The sequence below is a fragment of the Schistocerca serialis genome, chromosome 4 (assembly GCF_023864345.2).
Source record: "Schistocerca serialis cubense isolate TAMUIC-IGC-003099 chromosome 4, iqSchSeri2.2, whole genome shotgun sequence".
NCBI classification, from domain to species: domain Eukaryota; kingdom Metazoa; phylum Arthropoda; class Insecta; order Orthoptera; family Acrididae; genus Schistocerca; species Schistocerca serialis.
The window spans coordinates 414,560,611-414,568,110 of NC_064641.1; the positions used below are offsets into that span (position 1 = coordinate 414,560,611).

At 49.7% G+C, this 7,500-nt stretch overlaps 1 non-coding gene across 1 annotated transcript in view; it reads left to right on the forward strand.

Annotated features, from left to right (window-relative positions):
* Positions 1-6,807: 6,807 nt before the first annotated feature.
* LOC126476912 (small subunit ribosomal RNA) overlaps positions 6,808-7,500 on the forward strand; it is a 1,909-nt gene continuing 1,216 nt past the window's right edge. The window contains exon 1 of the ribosomal RNA XR_007587343.1: positions 6,808-7,500. This exon is cut by the window's right edge and continues 1,216 nt beyond it. This is a non-coding gene — a ribosomal RNA (small subunit ribosomal RNA).

Consider the following 7,500-nt stretch of genomic DNA (forward strand, 5'->3'; position numbering starts at 1 on the left):
TACCGCCATCTATGGGACGCCAAGCCGACTAAGACATCGATGGGCCCACAGTGCCCATCTTTCGACGCCACCCACAAAGCATGCAGCCTCTCTCGACCACAGCACCCATACGCCAGTGCCTCTGCCGCACGAAGTCGTGGACCGGCAATCACACCACCTGCACCCGTTCGTGCCCCACCCCAACCGCCAAACTCGCATCGCCAGCGGATGAACGGCGGACGTTTCCCGCACTCGTAAGGTGCAATCCACACCTATAACATGCGTTTCATGAAGAGATATTTCCAATATGCGACATTCCCGCTGTCCCTATTCATGAGCTGCGAGCTGTACCACGTACAAGCTACAGACGCGATCGCATTGCTCACTGTACGGATTCTCATGCTGAGCCATCAGCTAGGAAGCGCCCCATCCATGTCGGCACCCGTGGGCGTTGCACTCGCAGTCGCAAAAAACGCTGGGCACATATATGTCTCTGAAGAGTAACGACAGTCCGAGTCTCCTGCGTGGGAAGAGTCTTTCTAGGCCCTGACCCACGGGAAGGGTGTAGCTTCCCCCATCCCGGACATTTGACGTCGTCACACTACCGGTATTGACTAATAGACTGATTGCTGATAATCATTAGCCATACACTGGGGGAAACGGCCGACAGGGGCGGCAACATAGTGGAGCCGCAGTGTCACTAATGTACAGAGATAGAACAGTTTCGACTGGAACCAGAGTAACCGTATACACGGCACTGATGAGTAATAGATGCAGAGCCATCAGAATACAATGTATACAACCGTCCCTATACATGCTGAAAGCCTCTGCACACAATGAGAACCACACGTCAGCCAGACACTCTTATCACACACTACTCTCTTATCACACACTACTCTCTTATCACACACTACTCTCTGCCTGTAACAGGCACACACACAATATCTAACCACCAGCATGGAAGAACATCCAGTGCATCCTCTCCGCCACATGACACAATCCACACTATCATTACCAGACCGGGAGGTCCACCCAGAAAACACAATATCCCACCCTTCCGACATCCGCACATTGCTCAGCTAAGCCACGAACACCCACACATGTCCTACACAGGGGTGCACCCAACATCACAATACTGCCTCCTGTCACAGCACACATTCAATGGCAGGAACGAAAGACACAGATCTGCCACAACCATGGAATTGGAGCGCCGCCTGTCATGAGCCAAAAGTGCATCCTGACGTGACAAATCAGATAATACCGCAGGCATCCAATTACGATAATCACTATCAACGAACCTGCCGCCGCCCCCCCCCCCAATACACCTTTCCCTACAACAATGTGTATCTGAACCTACGCCATATTGTACCTTAACCTAACCTATATCGTACCTTAACCTAACCTAAATTGTACCTTAACCTAACCTATATCGTACCTTAACCTAACCTATATCGTACCTTAACCTAACCTATATTGTACCTTAACCTAACCTATATTGTACCTTAACCTAACCTACGTTGTGCCTTAACCTAACCTACGTTGTGCTTAACCTAACCTACGTTGTGCCTTAACCTAACCTACGTTGTGCCTTAACCTAACCTACGTTGTGCCTTAACCTAACCTACGTTGTGCCTTAACCTAACCTACGTTGTGCCTTAACCTAACCTACGTTGTGCCTTAACCTAACCTACGTTGTGCCTTAACCTAACCTACGTTGTGCCTTAACCTAACCTACGTTGTGCCTTAACCTAACCTACGTTGTGCCTTAACCTAACCTACGTTGTGCCTTAACCTAACCTACGTTGTGCCTTAACCTAACCTACGTTGTGCCTTAACCTAACCTACGTTGTGCCTTAACCTAACCTACGTTGTGCCTTAACCTAACCTACGTTGTGCCTTAACCTAACCTACGTTGTGCCTTAACCTAACCTACGTTGTGCCTTAACCTAACCTACGTTGTGCCTTAACCTAACCTACGTTGTGCCTTAACCTAACCTACGTTGTGCCTTAACCTAACCTACGTTGTGCCTTAACCTAACCTACGTTGTGCCTTAACCTAACCTACGTTGTGCCTTAACCTAACCTACGTTGTGCCTTAACCTAACCTAATTTGTGCCTTAACCTAACCTAATTTGTGCCTTAACCTAACCTAATTTGTGCCTTAACCTAACCTAATTTGTGCCTTAACCTAACCTAATTTGTGCCTTAACCTAACCTAATTTGTGCCTTAACCTAACCTAATTTGTGCCTTAACCTAACCTACGTTGTGCCTTAACCTAACCTACGTTGTGCCTTAACCTAACCTACGTTGTGCCTTAACCTAACCTACGTTGTGCCTTAACCTAACCTACGTTGTGCCTTAACCTAACCTACGTTGTGCCTTAACCTAACCTACGTTGTGCCTTAACCTAACCTACGTTGTGCCTTAACCTAACCTACGTTGTGCCTTAACCTAACCTACGTTGTGCCTTAACCTAACCTACGTTGTGCCTTAACCTAACCTACGTGGTGCCTTAACCTAACCTACGTTGTGCCTTAACCTAACCTAATTTGTGCCTTAACCTAACCTAATTTGTGCCTTAACCTAACCTAATTTGTGCCTTAACCTAACCTAATTTGTGCCTTAACCTAACCTAATTTGTGCCTTAACCTAACCTAATTTGTGCCTTAACCTAACCTAATTTGTGCCTTAACCTAACCTAATTTGTGCCTTAACCTAACCTACGTTGTGCCTTAACCTAACCTACGTTGTGCCTTAACCTAACCTACGTTGTGCCTTAACCTAACCTACGTTGTGCCTTAACCTAACCTACGTTGTGCCTTAACCTAACCTACGTTGTGCCTTAACCTAACCTACGTTGTGCCTTAACCTAACCTACGTTGTGCCTTAACCTAACCTACGTTGTGCCTTAACCTAACCTACGTTGTGCCTTAACCTAACCTACGTTGTGCCTTAACCTAACCTACGTTGTGCCTTAACCTAACCTACGTTGTGCCTTAACCTAACCTACGTTGTGCCTTAACCTAACCTACGTTGTGCCTTAACCTAACCTACGTTGTGCCTTAACCTAACCTACGTTGTGCCTTAACCTAACCTACGTTGTGCCTTAACCTAACCTACGTTGTGCCTTAACCTAACCTACGTTGTGCCTTAACCTAACCTACGTTGTGCCTTAACCTAACCTAATTTGTGCCTTAACCTAACCTAATTTGTGCCTTAACCTAACCTAATTTGTGCCTTAACCTAACCTAATTTGTGCCTTAACCTAACCTAATTTGTGCCTTAACCTAACCTAATTTGTGCCTTAACCTAACCTAATTTGTGCCTTAACCTAACCTAATTTGTGCCTTAACCTAACCTACGTTGTGCCTTAACCTAACCTACGTTGTGCCTTAACCTAACCTACGTTGTGCCTTAACCTAACCTACGTTGTGCCTTAACCTAACCTACGTTGTGCCTTAACCTAACCTACGTTGTGCCTTAACCTAACCTACGTTGTGCCTTAACCTAACCTACGTTGTGCCTTAACCTAACCTACGTTGTGCCTTAACCTAACCTACGTTGTGCCTTAACCTAACCTACGTTGTGCCTTAACCTAACCTACGTTGTGCCTTAACCTAACCTACGTTGTGCCTTAACCTAACCTACGTTGTGCCTTAACCTAACCTACGTTGTGCCTTAACCTAACCTACGTTGTGCCTTAACCTAACCTAATTTGTGCCTTAACCTAACCTAATTTGTGCCTTAACCTAACCTAATTTGTGCCTTAACCTAACCTAATTTGTGCCTTAACCTAACCTAATTTGTGCCTTAACCTAACCTAATTTGTGCCTTAACCTAACCTAATTTGTGCCTTAACCTAACCTAATTTGTGCCTTAACCTAACCTACGTTGTGCCTTAACCTAACCTACGTTGTGCCTTAACCTAACCTACGTTGTGCCTTAACCTAACCTACGTTGTGCCTTAACCTAACCTACGTTGTGCCTTAACCTAACCTACGTTGTGCCTTAACCTAACCTACGTTGTGCCTTAACCTAACCTACGTTGTGCCTTAACCTAACCAACGTTGTGCCTTAACCTAACCTACGTTGTGCCTTAACCTAACCTACGTTGTGCCTTAACCTAACCTAATTTGTGCCTTAACCTAACCTAATTTGTGCCTTAACCTAACCTAATTTGTGCCTTAACCTAACCTAATTTGTGCCTTAACCTAACCTAATTTGTGCCTTAACCTAACCTACGTTGTGCCTTAACCTAACCTACGTTGTGCCTTAACCTAACCTACGTTGTGCCTTAACCTAACCTACGTTGTGCCTTAACCTAACCTACGTTGTGCCTTAACCCAACCTACGTTGTGCCTTAACCTAACCTAGTTTGTGCCTTAACCTAACCTAATTTGTGCCTTAACGTAACCCATGTTGTGCCGTAACGTAACCCATGTTGTGCCGTAACGTAACCCATGTTGTGCCGTAACGTAACCCATGTTGTGCCGTAACGTAACCCATGTTGTGCCGTAACGTAACCCATGTTGTGCCGTAACGTAACCCATGTTGTGCCGTAACGTAACCCATGTTGTGCCGTAACGTAACCCATGTTGTGCCGTAACGTAACCCATGTTGTGCCGTAACGTAACCCATGTTGTGCCGTAACGTAACCCATGTTGTGCCGTAACGTAACCCATGTTGTGCCGTAACGTAACCCATGTTGTGCCGTAACGTAACCTATAATATGCCTTAACCTAACCTATAATATGCCTTAACCTAACCTATAATATGCCTTAACCTAACCTATAATATGCCTTAACCTAACCTATAATATGCCTTAACCTGACCTATAATATGCCTTAACCTAACCTATAATATGCCTTAACCTAACCTATAATATGCCTTAACCTAACCTATAATATGCCTTAACCTAACCTATAATATGCCTTAACCTAACCTATAATATGCCTTAACCTAACCTAAAGTGCGCCGTAACCAAAACTATATTGCGCCTTAACCTGACGCACGTTGTCGCTGAACCTGCTCTGTAATTGTTATGCAACTCGTTAAATTAGTGTAGTGTTGCCTAACCGCAACCCTCGCAATATAGTTCGCTACTCGCACTGCCCGGTCCCCTGTGTATCGCGTCATGTTAAACACCTTGCAGGTGTTGCTGACTTTCCACATGCTCCTGCTATACACTGTAATGTGGATAGCAGCAGGACGTACATGCCCCCCCCCCCTTCCCCCCTGCCTTCGCAAGCTGGTCGGTGAGAAGTTTGCATGTTCAACGCCCTTCGCATGCCGACGTACTCAGCCTACGTTGTGGTACGGCCTGTCACCTGTCCGCCGATGTACGCAAAACCCACAAACTGTACTGCACATTGGTCCGTATGTACTGAATGATACATCGTGGCACATGTGGCCGTATGACGACTGCGCCTAGCAACGGCGGACCATACAGTCCAAATATTGTGCACGCAGCTACGTGTCGTCTCCCTATAAGAGCTGGATTGCAGTGTGGTACGCCATACAGACGTGTGGGAGGAACGGACGCCCTGGATGGCGATCAGCATGAGCAGTCTGTTGATGTAGTGGAGCGTGTATTCGGACGTAGTCGTCTCTTCTCACACACCGTGATAGCATGTTGCACCGTGTTCCACATCTGCGACATGCTGCAGAGGCCGGCTGACAGTCGTTCGCGCAATGGACACCGCATACGTACGGGGTCGACCTTCCACGTGTTCTCTAGGCGTGCACATGTTGTTGCGTCTATGTGGGCAGACGTAGTGTGTTGTGACACCTGACACAGGCATGCAATACTCGTTGCAAATGGCGATGGACGTGTACGTTTGCTGGTGACGTTACGCAAATGAACAACTGGTAACCCGTTGTGGTGCGGTTGTTCTCGCTAGAGGTGAATCAGTGTTGGCGACGATCGGTCGAGCTATTAACCGGTTGTTTCAGGGATACCCACCATGCCCACGAACGTGAAAGGGGGGGGGGGGGGGGGGGGGGGGGGGGGGGGATCTGGGTGTGAGGCGATACGCGGCGGTGGCTGGGTGGGACCGTCCCCGCCCGGTGAGGGGGGGCCGCCCGGCGTGCTGGCAGCGCGGTGCGTGGGCGCACGCGCTACAGCCGGCTGGTGGGGGCGGCCAGTGGCAGGCGCGCCGGCCGACGGACGCGGCAGGCGGCGCAGCTGCGCGCCGGCGCCCCCTGCTCGCGGCGCCTTGCGGCCAAAGTAGGTCCTCGCGGGCCCGGTGCGAAGCGCGGTGGCCATCTGCAGTGTGCTGGTCCGATTGAGGACTTTGTGCGCTGAGGATGCGCCGCCGCCCGGCGCTCGGCGCCGCGACGCCGTCTGCTGCTCGGTCGCCCCAGCGGTTCTCGCAGGTGGTTTGTATCGCAGCTGTGCGGACGTGTTGGCGCGTGCGCTGTGCTGGGAGAGTTCGCTTCGGCACCCAAGTGGGGCTTTTGTCCTTCTGTGGCGCCGGCGTTGGAGCTGCCGGTCACCGTAGGTGGCGCGTGTTGTCTCCCGCCGGCAATGCCACGACAGCACGCTCCCGGGCCTCTGTCGGCAGCGGCAAGCTCAGTTGGGAGCACGGGTGGTCGCACCTAAAGCGTCTACTCGCCTAACTCCGGGCGATTGCGCCTCTCTCGAACCCGACCAAGTACTTAGGACGGCGCTGCGCGCCGCCGGGACCTGAGAGGGTTTCGAGGTGTGTTGTGCAGGGGAGCTCAGCCTCCTCCTGTTTGCAGAATAATTGAGCGGACGCTTGCGTGTTCGCGCGGGTCCCCGGGACACACTCCCGGGCGGCCGGCTGCTCAGCTCTAGTTGACGCAGCTCCCTGGTTGATCCTGCCAGTAGTCATATGCTTGTCTCAAAGATTAAGCCATGCATGTCTCAGTACAAGCCGCATTAAGGTGAAACCGCGAATGGCTCATTAAATCAGTTATGGTTCCTTAGATCGTACCCACGTTACTTGGATAACTGTGGTAATTCTAGAGCTAATACATGCAAACAGAGTCCCGACCAGAGATGGAAGGGACGCTTTTATTAGATCAAAACCAATCGGTCGGCTCGTCCGGTCCGTTTGCCTTGGTGACTCTGAATAACTTTGGGCTGATCGCACGGTCCTCGTACCGGCGACGCATCTTTCAAATGTCTGCCTTATCAACTGTCGATGGTAGGTTCTGCGCCTACAATGGTTGTAACGGGTAACGGGGAATCAGGGTTCGATTCCGGAGAGGGAGCCTGAGAAACGGCTACCACATCCAAGGAAGGCAGCAGGCGCGCAAATTACCCACTCCCGGCACGGGGAGGTAGTGACGAAAAATAACGATACGGGACTCATCCGAGGCCCCGTAATCGGAATGAGTACACTTTAAATCCTTTAACGAGTATCTATTGGAGGGCAAGTCTGGTGCCAGCAGCCGCGGTAATTCCAGCTCCAATAGCGTATATTAAAGTTGTTGCGGTTAAAAAGCTCGTAGTTGGATTTGTGTCCCACGCTGTTGGTTCACCGCCCGTCGGTGTT